Source organism: Vombatus ursinus, unplaced genomic scaffold (genome assembly GCF_900497805.2).
Source record: "Vombatus ursinus unplaced genomic scaffold, bare-nosed wombat genome assembly UNPS02014792.1, whole genome shotgun sequence".
Taxonomy (NCBI): Eukaryota; Metazoa; Chordata; class Mammalia; order Diprotodontia; family Vombatidae; genus Vombatus; species Vombatus ursinus.
The window spans coordinates 1,087,791-1,107,841 of NW_020954570.1; positions in this window are offsets into that span (position 1 = coordinate 1,087,791).

The following is a 20,051-nucleotide window of genomic DNA, read 5'->3' on the forward strand; positions in this document are numbered from 1 at the left end:
TCACTGAAGAAAAGAACACCTTAAAAAGTAGAATTGGCAAAATGGAAAAGGAGATACAAAAGCTCAATGAAGAAAATAATTTTTCAAAAAATTAGATTTGTGCAAATGAAAATTAATGACTTGAGATATCAAGAAGCAATAAAACAAAATCAAAAGAATGAAAAAAAATAAAAAGTGAAATCTCATCAAAAAGATAACTGGTATGGAAAAATAATTTAAGAATTATTTTACTACCTGAAAGTCATAATTAAAAAAAAGAGTCTAGACATCATCTTTTAAGAAATTATCAAGGAAAACTGCCCTGATATTCCAGAACCAACAGGTAAAATAAAAATTGAAAAAATCCTCCAATCACCTCCTGAAAGAGATACCAAAATGAAAATTTCCAAGAATATTATAGCCAAATTCCAGAATTCCTAGGTCAAGGAGAAAATATTGCAAGCATCCAGAAAGAAACCAAATATTGTGGAGTCACAGTCAGGATAACACAAGATTTAGCAGTTTCTACATTAAAGGATTAGAGGACTTGGAATATGATATTCTGGAGGGCAAAGAAACTTGGATTATGACCGAGAATTACCTACCCAGCAAATTGAATAAAATCCTTCTGGGGGAAAAAATGGATATTCAACAAAATAGAGGACTTTCAAGCCTTCCTAATGAAAATAACAGAGCTGAATAGAGAATTTGACTTTCAAACACAAGACTCAAGAGAAGCATTAAAAGGTAAACAGAATAGAGAAATCATAAGGAATCCAATGAGGTTTAACTGATTATATTCCTCCATGGGAAGATGCTACTTACAACTCCTAAGAACTTTCTCATGGTTGGGACAGTTAGAAAGAATATACGTAGACAGAAGGAATGGGTATGAGTTGAATATGGTGGGATAATCTTTAAAAATAAAATGAAAGGGTGAGATAGAGGGATGAACTGGGAGAAGGGGAAAGTGAGAGGTAGAATGGGGTAAATTCTCACATAAGAGAGGCTTTTACAGTGAGGGGGGGGATACATTGGAGGTGGGTGAGAGCAAATATATTTATACCAGATCTTTTAGTGGTGGGAAAGAATTGGAAATTAAGGGAATGCCTGACCAAATCATGATACATGATTATGATGGAATAGTATTGTGCTATTATAGGAAATGATGAGTAGGATGCTCTCAGAAAAACCTGGAAAGATTTAGATGAACTGATGCAAAGTGAAGTGAGCAGAACCAGGAGAACATTGTACATAACAATATTGTACAATGATCGACTGTGAATGACTTAGCTATTCCCAGCAAAACAATGATCTGACAATTCCAAAGGATTTAACAATGAGAATACTAGCCAGAGGAAGAACTGATGGAGTCTGGATGCAAATCAAAGCATACTTTTTTTACTTTATTTTTCTTGGGGGTTTTTTGGGTCTATGTTCCCTTTATAACATGACTAATATGGAAATATGTTTTGCATAACTGAATATGTATAACCTATATCAAATTGTTTACCTTCTTAATGAGTAGGGAAGGAAGAGAGAAAGGGAATGAATTTAGAACTCAAAATTTAAAAAAAACAAATGTTAACAGTAGTTTTTTACATGTAATTGAGGGGAAATAAAATGTTAAATAAATATTTTTTTAAAAAAATAAAGGAGAAGAAAAACTTGAGCTGAAAAAGAATGAATCAAACTGAAGAAGAAAAGTTTTAAGAAAAAAGAAAAATTAGTTGGTAAGACAGAGTAAGTTAAACAAGGTAAATCAGAGAGGAAGAAAAACTCTGTGTTTGTCTATCAAAGTGTGTTTGTTCTGTTTTTGTCCAGAATTATGATGTCATCAGTGTATGAAGCACCAGGTTAGGACTCAACCAATTCAGATTCACAAATGTTTCACAACCTGTTGTCTTAGAGCAAGGGTTGTATAAATTTTTTATAACCATTTCAGTATGATTGGTTTCCTTTGTAATTCTACGGATTTTATTTTATGAATTTAAAAAACATTCTGAGAAGGGATTCATAGACTTCACCAGGCTGCTAAAGGAGTCCATGACTCAAAAAAGGTTAAAAATCTAACTTGGAGAGTTTCAAGGAGCACTAAGAAGTTAAGTGACTTAACCAGGGTCATATGGCAAATATGTGTCCAATGTGGGATTTGAACCTAAGAAGGAGAAAAAAGAATAAATTATATGCCTAGACTAATACATCCAGTAGGGGTTATATATGGATTTGAACCCACATCTTCTGAGTTTGGAAGCCAAGTCTATACACACTACAGCAAGGTGCCTCTCTACGAAGATGTTAGAAGATGGAAATAATCTGTGTTGATGAAATCGTGATCTACGATGCTATCCTAGCTTTGCAGTGAGCCTGGCGCCTCTAGCTTATCAATACAGGGGCTAGAGACCTTCACCAGTCTCAGTCCACCTTCTACCTTCTACCTTCCCTTCCCTCTAGATTCACTCTAAGCTCATTGCTCTGGGATTGGTTGTCTTCTCAAGAGATGAACTAGGCTTCAAGTGTTTCAATTCTACCCCTACCTCAGATTTGTGAAACTCTAGTCTAATGAATCCTCTCCAGCATGGCAGGAGGATATGAAAATGAGAGTATAAACATAAATCAGGTGTAGAATAGTCAATTTTATTCCCACACAGAAAGGGGATGTTAAGCAATAAAGAATCATAGAATGATTACAATTAACTAATATTCAAATCTTCTTGGGCCATTGGTAAACAGTTTCTGAGAGTTGCTTATGAGCTGTTTTACATTTCAACTTCACTGAGTATAGCCTAATCAGAAACATGTAGATGTCTTTGGATGATACCTCTCCCCACTCTCTCAGTAACCCCCCAAATAATCTACTGTTCCAGAGCCAAGGAAGATAAAGATGCCAGCTGTCTTTCAAAACCTCACATATCTTGTATTAAAGGAAAGAAGACACAAACAGAAGGCAACCTCATCCCAGGAACAGGTCTGCTTAGAAATCAGTGAATTCATGGCAGCCCAGTATTGGGGAGAGCAGGGGACCCACCAACATCCTAGACTTCAGTGAGTTAATTGTCCTTACCATTCAAAACCAGAAAGAGGAAGAGGTTTTAGGGGTAGGGATGGCCCCTTTAGCAAATCCATAGAGTTCTGTCTCAGCAGAATTGATTGTGAGACATGGGAGACAGTAGCAGTCACCCAGCATGCTGTGCCTGCATCAAAGAAGGTACTGCACTCTATCAGCAAAGTAGAATTGCAGTAGCTCAAAAGAAACTTATGAGTTGCACAAATTTAGAGACATCTCCGCTCCAAAATGTTCATATGGACCATTTGTGCCCAACCTGTGGTGTAGCCTTCTGAGCTTGTATTGGTCGAATAAGCCACTGTTGAACACACTATACCTTGACTCCAACATAATGATGTCATTTTTGTCCCCTTCAAAAATAAACCACAACAATCAATCATCTCAGTAGCCAAAAGAATCATTATGACCAACTGGAAACACCCAGAGGATACGTGCACCTTTTCTGAAATGGAAGTATAAGGGACCTTCTACCACTCATCCCCAAGAAAGTACTATAATAAAATCCTATTACAGTCACATTTATTAATGTAGTATTTGTGGAGTTATAAATTGGTCCAAGCATTATAGAAAACAGTGTGGAATCTTATGAGAAAAATGACTAAACTATCCTCCCTTTTACCCAGCAATCCCACTATTGGACATACATGAAAGAGGTCAAAGACAAAGTCCCTATGTACACCAAAATATCAATACCAGCACTTTGTGGTAGCAAAAGTGTAGAAACAAAACAGGTTCTATTCAATTGAGGAATAACTCAACAAAGCATCACATGTTCACATAATCATGAAATATAATGGTACTATAAGAAATGTGGTATATGGTACATGCTGGCAGATGAGGCCACTGTGTTGTAGGCTTTGCTCAAATGACTTTCTTTGTCACAAAGATGGAAATAGATTATGCATTGCCAGGGGAGTTACATTTAGAAATTACTATAGTATGAAAAGCAAAGGTATGATCAAATTTTATTAATATAAACTGACATGGATTCACAGGGAACATACCAATGACCTTTGAGTTTTAAAAGACATACAGAAACTGCAAATCAGAACAGGCAACAAAAGAGTAACATAAAAGCATGGAAAGGTGCTATGATAATAGTTTCAGCACTTAGCATAGTGCTTGGCACATAGTAGATGCTTAATAAATGTTAATTGATTGATTGTTGGGAGTACTAAAGCCTACAATGAGTTGATATTAATAAGGAAAACTAAGGCAAACAAAAAGGATGGGTATTTTTAGTTTATTTTGAAAAAAACGTGAAAGAAGGTATGGTATTGTAGCTGCTCAGGTTGGATGGGACAATGATAACTAATCATGGGAAAAAGGCAGAGCTAATTAATTCTTAGTTTACATCTGTTGTTGTTGTTGTTTTGCGAAGGAAATTGATTTTGGCACTAGAAAGGAAAAAACCAAAATGACTCATTGGTAGTTGGTACCTACATGGAAGTCAGTCATCAAGAATTTATCAAGGGTTTACTATGTTCTTGGCACTGTTTTAAGTATTGAGGATGTGAAGAAAGGCAAAAACAGTCACAGCTTTCAAGGACTATACATTCTAATGGAGGAGACAACATGCAAAGATTAGGTACATATGAGAATATGTACAGAATAGAGAAAGGTAATGTGAAAAGGTAAGGCATTCGCAGCTAGGAGAACTGGTTAAGGCTTCTGTAGAAGGTAGCATTTCAGTTGAGTCTTAAAGATAACCAGGGTAGCTAAGGCAGAGATGGTGGAGCAGAATATTCCAGATGGGAGGGACTTCTAGTACAAAGGTATAAAGGTGGGAAATGGAGTATCTTCTGTGAGGAATAACAAGAAGGCCAGTGTCACTGGCTTGTACTGTGTGGAGGGTACTGGATTGTGTGTGGAGGGGCATAAAGTATAAGAAAGCTAGGAAGATAGGAAGAAGATATGTCTTGAAGAGCTTTAAATGTCAGAAGAGCAATTTATATTTGATTATGGAAGTAATAGGGAGCCAAAGGAGCTCAAGTGAGCATGATGACATGGCATGATCAGAACTATGCTTTAGAAAAATCAACTTGACAGCTCAGTAGAGGATGAATTGGAGTCAGGAATGAGGTAGGGAGACCAATTAGAAGTGATTGTAGAAGTCCAGGAGAAAGAGGATGAGAACCTGAACTAGCATGGTAAAAGTGTAAGTGGAAAAGAGAATGTATATATAAAATATTGTGAAGGTAGAAAGGACAAGATTTGATGACATGAATTAGATATGTGGGGTGAAAGTGAGAGGTCGAGGACAACACTAAGTTACAAGCTTGGGGACTGGGAGGAAGGTGGTATCCTCAAAAGTAATAGAAATATTCAAAAAGAATAATGGTTTAGTGATGGAGGAGAAAAATAATGAGCTATGATTTAGAAGGCATGTTAAGTTTGAGTGGCTTGTAAGGACACATAGTTTGAGTTGTCCAAAAGGCAGTTGCAAAGTGTGACTAAAGCTCAGCAGAAAACCTAAGGCTGGATTTATAGGTCTGGGGACCATAACTGGTAAATGATATGATAAATAAATGACAAATTAAATGACAATTGAACCCATAGAAGCTTATGAGGTCATCAAGTGAAATAGTATACAGCAAAAAAGAAGGTCCAGGACAGAGCCTTCAGGGATAACCATGGTTTCTGCATGTGATATAGATGAAGAATCAGTAATGGACACTGAAGAGCAGCTAGCTGGTTCAGTGGATAGAGTGCTGGGCTTGGAATCAGGAAGAGTCATGTTCATGAGTTCAAATACAGCCTCAGACACTTACTAGCTGTGTGACCCAGGATAAGTCACTTAACCACTTAGCCTTATGAAAACATGTCTCAGCAATTGCTGGGCTGGACCCAAAGGTCACTACTTGCTCCTTGGGGCATTAATGTTTGAATAACTATTAAACCTGTGATGGTGTTTGACTCCCAGATTTCTGGAGGCTCACTCTCCTGACCTTTCAAAATTCATAAGATCAGAACAAGCAGATTCAGATCCTTAACCTAAAATGGAAGAACAAATGGCAAGGCAAAAGGGCTGAGGCCTATTTTCACAGGATCACATGTAAGTCTCAAAGGGGAAAAGGCCCAATGATTCAGAGATAAGTAAAGCAAAGCAAAGCATAGACTACTGTAAAAGAAGTATTTTTGATGCAGAGATGCCCACAAACTCAGCCTAGAAAGAGAGTGACTCCATAGCAACTGCAGAGACTCAGAGGAAATAAAATGAATTTTCCACAAGGAATACATTAATACCTAGGAGAAATGAAGCAAGATACAAATGAAGTAAAATCTCTGAAGGAAAAAATTAGGAGAATTAATAGCTTAAAAATCTTACTCTGGTAAAGAACTCCACGAAAACTCAAATAGATCAAATAGAAATATTGAAACAAAATCAAAAGACGGAAAAAAAAAGAAGAAAATGTAAGCTGTCAGCCATTCAAAACAATCTAAAAAACAGGTCAAGGATAGATAATTTGGGAATCAGACACCCTGAAAAAATTTAAAGAGAAGCTTGAATACTATATTTCAAGAATTCAAAAGTGAATTCTTGGTATATTAAAACCAGATCTATTAGAATCAAAATACATAGTGAAAATCAAAAGAATCTGCCAATCATTTCCTGAAAGAAATCCCAAAAAAAGAACTTCCTAAAATATCATAGCCAATATCCAGAGCTTACAAGAAAAATTACTGCAGGCATCTAGAAATGGGAACTTCAAATATCAATGAACTATAGGCAGAATTACACAAGACTTAGAGACTTCTCCTATAAACAAGAGGAAATTTTGGAATATGATATCCCAAAAAACAAACCATATGGGCTTATAACCAAGACTAACTTACCCAGCAAAATTGAGTAATAATCCTGAAGAAGAAAAATGGAGGTTTAATAAAAGACTTTCAAGCATTTCCAATTTAAAAAAAAGACCAGAGCATAGTAGGAACTTTGAAATATAAACACAATTAAATTACTAAAAATTACTTTACTGAATTAGAAAAAATAATAACAAAATTCATTTGAAAGAACAAAAAGTCAAGGATGTCAAGGGAACTAATGAAAAATGTAAAGAAGGAGGTTTAGCAGTACTAGATTTTAAACTGTATTATAAGGCAATAATTATCAAAACTATCTGGTACTGGCTAAGAAATAATAAAGTAGATCAAATGGAACAGAGCAGACATATAATTTACAGCAGCAAATAAATCTAATAATCTTGTATTTGACAAGTATAAAGACTTAAGATTTTGGGATAAGGATTCATTATTTGGTAAAAATTGTTGGGAAAACTGGAAAGCAGTGTGGCAAATATTGGGTATAGATCAATATCTCATACTATTTACCAAGATAAGGTCAAAATGGATACATGACCTAGATATAAAGAGAAATATTAGGAGTAAACTAGAAGAACATGGAATATATTACTATCAGACTTAAGGACAAGCAAACAATTTATGAATAAACAAGAAATAAAGAGCAGAGTGAGGTATGAAATGGATAATTTCAATTATATTAAATTAAAAAGGTTTTGTACAAATAAAACGTAGCCAAGATCAGAAGGAAAGCAAAAAATTGGGGAAAAATATTATAGATAGATTCCTCAGATAAAGGTCTCATATTGATACAGTTTGGGGTTGCTGGGAATCCCAAAAGGTCAGGGTACAGGACGAGTCTGCCTGGAAAGAATTCAAGCACTCAAGTCTTCTTTCAGTCAAAGTAACAAAGCTTATTGTAACTCCAATAGTGCAGACTAGATTCCTAATTAATCTGCAACTTTATGGGGATGAGATTGATACTTATATACAAAAAAAAAGATAGTGAGAAGACTAGATGGGGCTAAGGAGTGCTAAATAGCCTGAGGTGGTCCAGGTGCAACAGTGAAAGGAGTATTAAGTGGTCTAGAGTGGGCTGAGAGCCACTATGAAAGGACTATTGAGTATCTAGGTGAGCTGGACTGAGCCAGATGCCTTGGGCTAGATGCCAGTAATCTGGACTGCTGAAATGTATGGGAAAATTCAGGGACTGGGCTGCTTTCAAAGATATGGTCTTTTCCTTTTAGGAGTTCAGTCCCATCACCCCATCAATATCTCAAATATATAAAGAACTTTGTCCAATCTATAAGAATATAGATTCTTCAATTGATAAATGGTCAAAGGATAGAAACAGGCAGTTTTCCAATGAAGAAATCAAAATAATTTATAGTTGTATGAAAAAATGCTGAGAGAGATTAAGTGAATAACACTGATGAAATAATTAAGGAAAATAATATGGAGAGAAAAGAGAAGGCTCAGGACAAAGTCTTTGAGGACACCCATAGTTAGTGGGTGCAGCATGAATGAATATCCAGCAAAGGACACTCAGAAGCAGTCAGACAGATAGGAGAGCCAAGAGAGCAGTGTCATAAAAACCCAAAATAAAAAGAATATTCAGATGGAAAAGGTAACAGTAACATTAAATGTTCAACATTGCTTTTTCAAGGAGTTTAGCGGAGAAGGGGGAGAGAAATGTAGGGTGATAGCTAAGAGATATGGTATGCTCTAGCAAGAGACTTTTAAGGATGAAGGCAAGGGAATGAATATTGTTGGAGTGGGAGATTATTGGAATAGCAATGGAAAAGAGATGGGAAGAGCCTAGGTTAAGCAAAGTAAACAGCAGACTAAGAGGGTAACTTAAAGAGGAATTAAACATACACAAGTAGTTAAGAAATTAATAGTAACACAATAATAGTCATATAATTTAATATTTCTCTCAGAGCTAGATAAATCTAAAAATATAAATAAAAAGAAAATACAGGATTGAACGAATCCCTGGATAAACTAGATTTAGCTGACCAATGTGACTTCTGAGTAAGGATATTAAAGAATAAACATTTTCAGCATCTCAAAAATGTGCAAAAATTAATCATGTTGGGTGCAGCTAGGTGGTGCAGTGGATAGATCACTGGCTCTGGAGTCAGGAGGACCTGAGTTCAAATCCGGCCTCAGACACATAACACTTACTAGCTGTGTCACTCTGGGCAAGTCATTTAACCCCAACTGCCTTGCCAAAAACAAAACAAAACAAAAAAAAATTTAATCATGTCACTGGGGTATAAAGGAACCATAAATATAAAGAGGCAAATATAATAAATGTATCCCTTATAAACCATGCCATATAATATTAATAAAGAAATGGTCTTAAAGATACAAACCTAAATGGTATCATTGAAAAAAAACAAAACAAGTAATTACATTAAACATGAGAACACCAAAGCAATATACCAAAACTAATGGGACAAAGCTAAAGCAAAGACCTCAATAAAATTATATGTCTAATAACACATAATGACAAAATAGAGAAATACAAGATAAATAAGTGATATAATTTAAGACTAGAAAATAAATTAGCAACACTAAAACAAGTACAAAAAAAAGAAACTTTGAAAAACTAGGTAGAGAAACTCAAAAATTAAAAAATAACAAAACTGATCCATAAAATTAAGAGCCACTTAAAAATTAACAAAAATCAATAAACCATTCCGTAATTGCCAAAATAAAAATAAACAAAGTGACAAGGTGAATCCACAACAGAGGAAAAATATTATTATGAGAAACTATTATACACAATTATATGCCAGCCAAACTTAGAATTCAAAGGAAATGTGTAAGCAGCTACAAAAATATGAAATATGCAAATTGACAAAATGAAAAATAGAGATCATAAACCAATCTCAGAAAGAGAAATTTAGCAAGCTATAAATTAACTGCTAAAGGGGGAGGTGCATTTAGAGGTGAACCCTAACAAACACTTAAAGGGCAGTTAATATTACAAAAATTATTCTCAAATATAGAGAGGTGGCAGAACCAAGATGGCAGATTAGATGCAGCAACCCAGCTGAACTCTCTCCACATTCCCCTCCAAACAACTTTAAAATAATGCCTGTGCTCAGTGCTTGTGGTCAGTCACAAGGGAGCAAGGACCCTGGTCAGAGCTCCAGGGCTGAGAAGAGTGCTAGTACTTATGGCTGCAAGGGAGCAGGGACCCTTTCTGGGTAAAGATCAGGGTATTTCACTTATCTTTTGACTCAGTAATACCACTACTTGGTCTATATCCCAAAGAGATCAAAGGAAAAGGCCCTATATGTACAAACAAATATTTATAGCAGCTCTTTTAGTGGTAGCAAACAATCGGAAATTGAGGGGATGCTCATCAATTGGTAAATGGCTGAACACATTGAGGACTATGATTGTGATGGAGTACTATTTTGCTATAAGAAAAGACAAGCGGGAAAGGGTTCAGAAAAACATGGCAAGACCTATATGAACTGAAGAAAAGTGAAGTGAGAAAAACTGGGAGATCATTGTTCAAAGTAACAGCAATATTGTAATGGTTATCAACTGTGAAAGACTTGGCTACTCTGATCAATACAATGATCTAAGACAAAGGCAAAGGACTCAAGATGAAAAAAATGTTGCTCACCTCCAGAGAGAGAGAGAGTTGGTGGTTAATCCTGAATGCAAAATGAAGTATGATTTTCTAACTTTTTTTTTGCTTTTTTTTTTGTGATATGGCTAATATGGAAACAGGTTTTGTGTGGTTTCACATGTGTAATTGACATAATATTGCTTGCCTACTCAGTGGGAAAAGAAGGAGGTGGGAGAGAGGGAGAGAATTTAGAACTCAAAATTTAAAAAAGAAAAGAATGTTTAAAATAAATAAATAATTTTTTAAAAAAAAGAACAAATCATGCCCGAATTAAAAAAAAAAATAGAAAACACTCTGCCAAACTCTTTTTTAGGAGAAATGTGACCCTGATAATACAGTGAATAAAATTAACATTCTCTCCATTTTATGCAGCATAAACACCAATATAAATTAATTATCTTTTTTTTCTTTTAGTACTATGAGTATAGTCACTACTATGGTGAGTCAAACCAATGGTTCAACTAACTAAATATTACAACTGGAGCATCAAGCGACAACTTGTAGAGAGCCCAGCAAGACCACAATTATTCCAGCTTTCTCTAGTAATCTATTGTGGAGCTGGCCTTGAACTTATCTAAACCATTCTGGAGGCTCTTTTCTGTCTTTAGTCCCTATGATTTCATGGGGCAAAGAATCCCTTCCATTGACTATCTTAAATATTACTTCCTTTTGTTCATCTTCAATTTGCCTCTTTTAAGCTGCAAGTGTTGCCTTCCATACCCTTCATGATATGGACCTCAGAACCACCACTCTCTCTTTGCTTTTCCAAATTAAATTGTTTTCAGTCTTCCCTCAAGCAGCAATCTCTAAGGTCCCTCAGGCGCTCTAGTTATCTTTGTCCTGATCGCCTACAAATCTGTTAAAAGTGGAACAACCTGAACTGCAAGAATGAGCATCCTGGTGTTGTTTTACTATCTTTTTGATAGGCTAGGCTAGGTTAATTTGTTTGCGATAACTTTCTTGTTGCTAGGATCTTAGTGGGGATTTCAGCTGGCTCAGCAGATTAGGCATTTTTCACTACCTGGAGGAGCCCTTTGCAACTTTGTAGATTTCACCTTGCATACTCTTTTTTTTCAAATCACTCCCCAAAATTCAAACACATGGCAACTGTTATCATGTGAAAAAAATGTGATGTTCTTCACATGCAAATGTAACAGGGCAAGTGCCTACATGGTGATCAGAAGAAGCAATACAAGGACACTTTCAAGGTCTCTCTTAAGAACTTTGGAACTGATTGTGTGACATGGCACAGGACTGATCAGCACGGTGTGCCCTCATCAGAGAAGGTGCCATGCTCGATGAGCTAAGCAGAATTGAAGCAGCTCAAAAGCAACATGAGATGCACTAATTTAGAGAATCTACCCCAAATGTTCACATGAACTATTTGTGCTAGACCTGTGGTAGAGCCTTCTGAGCTCATATTGGTCCGATCAGCCACAGTCGGATGACTTAACTCTAGCATAGTGATGTCACTTTGGTCTCCTTCGAGAACAAAGGACAACAACCACAACAGATGATTGAACAGGTTCAGATGTATTTCCCACAAGTAGGCCACATAATTTGAATGCCAGCTAAACCTCCTGAGAGATGTATTTTCCTTTGATCCTTTTTCTAACACAGGAAAAGAATGAAAGAATATCACTGGACTTGGAATTGAATCTCCTGTCCTTCTCTACCCCTATCCAAAAATACAGCCCTCTGAATCTTGGTTCTATTTTTTGGTAGATTTGTTTGGGTTTGTGCTTTTTATTTTTTATTAAATAGTTCCCATTTGCCTATATGTTAAATGTAGGGTTTTTCTTCACTATAATAATGTAAAAATTTAAAGAACCACTTAAATGCAGCAACACACAAATTATAGTTATTTGTGAGGTTAGTTTCACTTACTGTATGTCTTTGTTACAAGAAAGTATTTAATGAAGTGAGAGTCCAGAGGTGTGCTCAGAGGTCAGCTCTTACTGGCTCCAGCTGATTATTAAATTTTCAACGGGAGCATCTACACCTTGGAAATCAGTAAATGCTACAGACAAGGGCTTGATTGTTTCATTGATTGTCTAGACTTGAGAAACTGATGGAGAAAGCATTACTAATACAGATTAAACTTAAAAGTGTATCATGTGAATGTGTATGAATATATGTATACACACAAATATATATACATATGTATGTATGTGTGTATATATGTATGTATGTGTGTATATTTTTTGAAAGCAAGTTGTTAAACATTTTCCAGCACATCCCTGGCAGGTGTATATCAAAAGTTACTGTGGTATAAAAATGTCATGAAACATTTAAAAATTCCTTGCAATAAATTCTTTTCAATCTGCTTATTGCTGTCCTTAAATACTGTTTTCATTTACATTATTATAGTCATTCCTATAGTGATCTTTTTCTGCTTACTTCCTGAGAAAATGCTATAAAATTGTAGGAAACAAAAGGAAGCCTTAAATGTAGCCCATAAACATGAAGGCTATGGATATAATCAATCAGAATGTTGAAGCTTACTGCCACTGTCAGATGAGATCTATTTGCTCTATTTGGCCTCACAGCTCTGGTTAGAACAAGGGCCTGCTTTCAAGAGTTTACAGAAAATGGAAAGCTAGTGTAAGTAGGCATGAGCCTTATTACTATGGGGAGCAGCAAGCAGGCAAAAACTAAAATCAACACACACACACACACACACACACACACACACACACACATTATATGGCAACACAGTCAGAGATTGGGCCATGCAAGATCAAGGGTCACTTACATGAGGGAGACAGTTACAATTGTAAAATCTCAGTGGGAATACATGGTCAAAGTGAGGTGTGAGAAGGACATTTTATATGATAAAGGTGGACTTGGTAGGGACAATCAGTACCAAATGTGGAAGAGGACATTCTTTTTTTTTGGCAGTTGGGGTTAAGTGACTTGCCCAGGGTTACACAGCTAGTAAGTGTCAAGTGTTTGGTGTGAGGCCGGATTTGAACTCAGGTCCTCCTGACTTCAGGGCCCGTGCTCTATCCACTGTGCCACCTAGCTGCCCTGGAAGAGGACATTGTTAATCTGATTGAGATGTAGTAGGGAAATACTTCAGGGTCACTTATCTTGTTCGATCAGACTTGAGTAGGATCAGAAATTGTGTGAGCGTTCTGGTATAGGTAATAGGGACTCCAGAAGTGGGTTTCAGCTCATAGATAAGAAGGAGGCAGGGAACTTCATTCAAATAGGAGTCAAAGCTGTTTATAAACTCACAATAAGTCAGATCAGGTTGTACTGGCTTTCTGTTATTGATTGCCTGCTTATGGTCATGAGGACCACTTAGCCTAAGTGACTCTGCTCCCCTTTATAGGACTTCATATTGGAGTCCTATCACTTACAACTATAACATCAAACAATATATACCAAAAAAAAAATCACAATTATTACACTGTTATAGATGTTTTGTTTTGTTGGAGGGAGGCTGGGGATAGGGCACAGAATTTTACTGGTAAATGATTACCATGTAAAAAACAAAACAGTACTAAGACATTTTTAAAAGAAATATAAATGCCTAGACCCATCTTATTAACACACACAAGCACATGCTCATACTCACACATACTACCACCACCATCATCATTATCAATTAAATTTCAAGAAAGCTAGAACAGATATCCTTAACTTGACTACATAATCCAAAACAACCTTACTCAATCAATAACCATAATTATAGCCACCCAAACTCAGTCCTCCTTTAATTACTTTCAAGTTTGGGGTGATTGTATTGCAGAGCTATAACTATTGTATCCACAGTCTGAGCCATCATCTAGACCAAACATTCTTAACCCTTTCTGAATTGTGGACTCTTTTGGCAGTATGGAAAATCTTATAGACCTCTTCTCAGAATAATGTTTTAATTACATAAAATGAAATGCATAAGATTACAAAGGAATAGGAAATTAATTATATTGAAATAAAGATGTAATTTCCCCACCTAAGTTCACAGGTCCCTTAGAATCTATCCACAGACCCCCTGAGAGTTTAATGGACTTGAGATTAAGAACCTCTGGTCTAGACCATAGCAAAAACTCATAACTATGACATGAAATCATCTAAATAATAGGGAAACTTTTAAAACAAGCAATCAATTCATCATCTGGTTTTATCAACTCAATTGTTCCTTCATTTTCTATTCTATTTGTTTCTGCTCTAATCTTTGTAATCCCTTTTCCTTCTATTTTCCTTTGGGACACACATACACACACACATACTTGATTTTAGCTTTTTTCTTGTAACTTTTCTAGTTCCTTTCTGTGCAGCCTCACTTCATTTTTCTCTTTTGTTAATGCAGGCACTCAGCAATGCACACACTTAGATACACACATACACACACACATATGCATGCACACACACATATGTGTGTGTGTATAGGTATATAACTGTAGATATGGATGTTTTATATATATATATATATATATATATATACACATCACTAAAGAACAGCTTTAGCTGCATCCCACTGATTGTGATATGTGGCATTTTTATTCTTTAAATGTTTAGTTATCCCTTTTCTGACTTCTATGTTAATCTAATTTTTTAATAGTTTTCCATAGTTTTCTCATTTGTATTTCATGGTGCTATAAAAATACAATATGCATAACTTCTGCCTATTTGAAAATCTACAGGGCTTCTCTATAGCCTAATCTGTGACACATTTTTGTGCACATCCCATATTTAATTAAATATATATTCCCCATGGCTTCCATTTAAGCACTAAATACCTTGGTTAATCCAGTAATTAAGCATTATCAAATACGCAATTCAAATCTGTGATTTATTAATCATTTTAATAAATTTGTTACCTTCTGATAATAGATTGCTTAAGTTTCCTGCTATTGGGATATTTTTTGTTTATTGCTTATATTGTTGTTACTCCTTCTCTTATGAATTTAACTGTCAAATTGTTTGGTGTGTGTACATTGAGAATTTTGTATATTTTTCACTTTCCTTCCATCAATCCCTCTATGCCCATCAATCGCCAAGTCTTGTCAGTTCTACCTCCATGACATTTCTCACATCTACAGATCTCTTTTCTCCATTTATAGAATCTCTGCCCTAATTGTCAGGTCCTCATTGTCTCACCTAGACTATCTGCAATATCCTCCTAACTATTGTTCCTGTCTCCAGATTCTCATCTCTCAAATATATCATTTACAAGGTTGCCAAATTGATATTCCTAAAACAAAGATATGACCAAATCAGCTTTCTACTCAAAAATCTTCAAGGGCTCTCTGTTGCCTGTAGGGTAACATACAAAATCCTCAGCCTGGTAGGAAAAGTCCTCAACAATCATATCTTAACCAATTTTTCAAATTCAATTCCAAAGTACTCCCTCCCTTTTGTGCATTCTTTGTTTCAGGCAAACTAGTCTAATTATTGCTTGCCTATAATACACCATCTTTTGCTTTTGTTCCTTTGCACAAATGATCATTTACTGGTAAATGATTACCATGTAAAAAACAAAACAGTACTAAGACATTTTTAAAAGAAATATAAATGCCTAGACCCATCTTATTAACACACACAAGCACATGCTCATACTCACACATACTACCACCACCATCATCATTACCAATTAAATTTCAAGAAAGCTAGAACAGATATTCCTATAACAATAACCAATATAACAATATAACAATATAACCAATATAACAAATGATTTACAGTATCTTCCTTCAAAACACAGTAGAGATGCTATCTCCTGCATGAGGCCTATTAGCACTCTCTCCCTCTTGAAATTATTTTATATTTATTTACTTGTTCTGAGCTTGATATGACACAGATTAATCTTTGGTTACTAATCTAAGAACAAAATGAGGCATTTGTAGGTCATTCAATAATTACAAAATGAGATGTTCTCAACCATATCAGGGAAAAGATATTCAATAGGCTCTATAGTGAGGACTCCTTGCATTGATTCAGCTAAGCACAGCTCCCCTACCTATAGTTGGTCTGCCAACCAAGAATCAGAATGGAACTTTAGCATCTTGTGGCTACTTATACTCAGGTCATGAGGCAGTAATGTTAACAGTCCAAAACTTTAATTTCCTGAGCCAGCTGAAGTTTTAAGGATACATTTTAAGGAAAACAACTAGCTCAGACCACATGTAGATATTGCTGCCACACCTGTATACATAGAACACAAGTTGTATTCTACCAGAAGAAAACAAGTTCCCTGAGAGTGGGACTTTTTTTTTAAATGGCTTTTTATCCCAAACTCCAAGTACCAAATCTTAAAAATATTAGACACTTAATGAATAATTTAATGTAATTTAATTTTTGATCTGTTCTGCAACTTTTTCCCTTAATGAGAGAATTCAGACCATTCACATTTATTTTAATAAATAATTTAAATAATAATATATTGTGTGTTTCTGTCATTTTCTTCTTGATCTTATTACTTAGAGAAAGTAAACATCTATTTTTAATACTCTACAGCTATTTCAACAAGTAAAACTAATAAATAAATTTTTTTCCTTTAAACTATTATTTTACTTCCTAGAAGAGGGGCCCCTTTCAATTTGCTATTAGGATTGTTGACTCCCTTTTTCCCCTTCTTTTTTGTTAATTTATCTCGTAAACAGACACTCTAGCATAGAGGATAGAGAGCCAGCCTTTAAAACTAGGAAGACCTGGGGCAGCTAGGTGGTACAGTGGATAGAGCACTGGCCCTAGAGTCAGGAGGACCTGAGCTCAAAACCAGCCTCAGACCAAACACTTGACATTTACTAGCTGTGTGACCCTCGGCAAGTCACTTCACCCCAATTGCCTAAAAAAAAAGAGAGAAAACTAGGAAGACCTGGATTCAAGTTCTGCCTTTGAGACTAGGTATGTGACCCTGGGCAAGTCACCTAACCTATCTGTGCTTTAGTCAGTCAGTAGGCACTAAACTATGTATCAAGCCTGAGGCAATTGTGTAAGAATGGAAGTTTCAGAAAAGATACCAACCTGTATTGGTAGAGGGACTTTCCTCCATGGGACTTCCTTATACCAAAGAAATTATAGATTCCATCCCAGTTGTTTCTCATTTGGAAGGATGAAATTTTTTACTTTGGTTCAGAAATCACTACGGTTCAAATGCAAGACATGGGCTAAGAATATCACAGCTATTTTCTTTATTTCCACCCCAACTACACCTATGTCTTGCCTTTCCTTTTTGCACGTGCCCCTACACAGACAATATCTTGTTCTAAAAAACATCAGCATTGGAATATACTCTCCACTGATCCAAATGCCATTTTGTGGTAGGTTCATGCACTGCCAAATATTTTAGGAGATATAGGCCAGAAATCTCTCCAAATAAGTGATCCCCTTTTATCTCTAAGCATTGAGTGAAATGAAATCCTAAGGATATGCTCTTTATTGTTGAATAAACACTTTAAAAGTACCTACTGAGTAAAGTTTTATATTGCACACTGAGGATACAGAGATACAAAAATCCTTGTCTTCAAGACTACAGTCTCTATACTATAAAGCAATGTTTAGACATGTACACCAGGAAATATGAAGTAGAATGTAAAATGTGCAAATGAGAGATCCAAAGTGTTCTAGAAGAACTTGAATATTAGTTGTAAATTAAAATTTGGGACAAAGGCCATTTTAGAAAAAAAAAATTAATGAACATGGAAAAAATCCACCTTATTTCTAGGTTTGGAAATTTGGAAATATCACATTTCTTAGTTAGCCGAGTCACTTTTCATGGTTTAACACTGCCACCTTGTGACTCAATTTGGAAACTGAAACAATAATTGTAAGACATATTAATGCACCTAAAGGCAAAAAGAGTTAACTAGAAAGCACACCACTTTGACATTTGTTGAAAATCCTCCTAAACATCTTATTTAATTTCTTGCAAGGATAAACAGTATATTGAACATAGAATAACCTTTCTTGGGCATCTGAGGGTATCGTAATGCTTCAGGGTCAATATTCTCATCAATTTCCATTTTTTAACACAGTGCAGAAAATGTAAGAATTTTTAATAATACCAAGATACAACATATACTCCTTCACATCAATGGATAAGCAATGCCATTGATATGGGTAATCCCCCAACTGATACATATTACAATTTATCAATCCTTCTCCTGTCTTTATTTTCAAATAAAATTTTTTTGATCTTTTGTTTTTACATCACTTGCATTTCCCAGTGTATTCCTCCCCTTAATCTCCCCAGAGAGCTATCTTTTCTAATATAGAATTTTAAAAGAGGAAAAGCAAAAAAATTCATATTAATGAACATACTAACACTGATATTACATCCAGTATCCTGTGTGCATGGTCTCTATCTTCTGTAAAGGGTGGGAGGGTCTCCTTTTATATCTCTACTTGGAACTAAATTTTGTCATAATTTCACCACACTTTTGATTATTCTTTCCATTTACATTAGTACAATGGATTTCTAGTTCTTATTTTACTTAGCATGAATTCATAAACCTTCCCATGGTTTTTGTATTCATTTGGTTTGTTGATGATAGCATAGTAATATTCCATTACATTCATGTACGATACTTTGTTTAGCCGTATCCCAGTTGATGGGCAGCTACATTGTTTCCAGTTTGTTACTACCACAAAAAAGTGCTACTATAATTATTTTGTTGTACATGGTGCCTCGCTTTTTTTTCTTATTGATGCCCTTGAGGTATCTGCCTAGATTTCAGTAGAGTCTCTGCTGCAGATCTACCCAGTCATGTGGGAGGCCTTCCTCTGGTTGTAGACATCAAAGCACCACTCAGGGAGTCCATCTGCTATTAAAAGATAAGGCTTAAGTCAAACATGATAGCTGTTTTCATGTAACTGAAGGACTGTTATATGGAAGGAGTTATATTCTTGGCTACAGAGGGCAGAATTAGGAGGAAAGGGTAGAAATTACAGAAAAGTAGGTTTAGGCTTGATTGTAAAGAAAAATTTTGAACAATTATTTTTCCAAAATTGAATGGGTTTTTGCATGAGACAGTAGCTGGGTTTCCTCTCATCAGAGACTGGTAAGTGGAGACTTGATGATCACTTGTTGCTGATGTCATACAAAAGATTCCTCATCAGAGAACAGATTAGATTAAGAGACTTCTGAGTGCCCTGCTAACTCAGATTCTGTGATTATGTGACTGGCTCACCCTTGAGGGTATATCTTATACTTCTAATAATATATGAGTCACCACTGACAACATCCTTCAGCTTATAAAACTTTCCATTATATTTTTAGTCAGATGAAATGTCAATTCTTCTCCTATCATTGCATTCAGGCCGTGTTTCATGTCCTCACCACATAGTATTACCAGGAAAATAATGGTATTAAAAAGATGGGTTTTTGAAGAAGAAAACAGCTTGAGATTATAGTGCCTGAATACATTGCCTGAATTTTTTAAAAATTCCCTCATGGCAGTTATCATTTGCCTCTTCTGAAAGGGGTTATAGGTGAAAAACGTATGTGTGTGTATATGTGCATACATATATACGTGTGTGTGTACGCATATGTGCATGCATATATATGTATATGCATTTGTGTGTATATGCAGGGTGTCT